The sequence below is a fragment of the Hippopotamus amphibius genome, unplaced genomic scaffold (genome assembly GCF_030028045.1).
Source record: "Hippopotamus amphibius kiboko isolate mHipAmp2 unplaced genomic scaffold, mHipAmp2.hap2 scaffold_492, whole genome shotgun sequence".
Lineage (NCBI taxonomy): Eukaryota > Metazoa > Chordata > Mammalia > Artiodactyla > Hippopotamidae > Hippopotamus > Hippopotamus amphibius.
This window is the reverse complement of record NW_026648587.1, coordinates 4,525-5,000: the sequence shown is the minus strand read 5'-3', so window position 1 is coordinate 5,000 and position 476 is coordinate 4,525.

The following is a 476-nucleotide window of genomic DNA, read 5'->3' as shown; positions in this document are numbered from 1 at the left end:
CCCCTCCGAGACCCGGGCGACCGAGAGGCCTGCAGGCCGCGGGCCGCCGAGCGACCCTCGGGCCGCGGGCGCCCCGAGACCCGGGCCGCCGAGCGGCCTGCAGGCTCCGTGGCCGCGGGCCGCCGAGCGACCCTCGCGCCGCGGGCTCCCCGAGACCCGGGCCGCCGGCCGCCGAGCGACCCTCGGGCCGCGGGCTCCCCGAGAGCCGGGCCGCCGGCCGCCGAGCGACCCTCGGGACGCGCACGCCCGAGACCCGGCCCGCCGGCCGCCGAGCGCCCCTCGGGCCGCGGGCGCCCGGGACCCGGGCCGCCGAGCGGCCTGCAGGCTCCGTGGCCGCGGGCCGCCGAGCGACCCTCGTGCCGCGGGCTCCCCGAGACCCGGGCCGCCGAGCGGCCTGCAGGCCGCCGGCTGCCGGCTGCCGGCCGCCGAGCGACCCTCGGGCCGCGTGCCCCCGAGAGCCAGGCCGCCGGGAGACC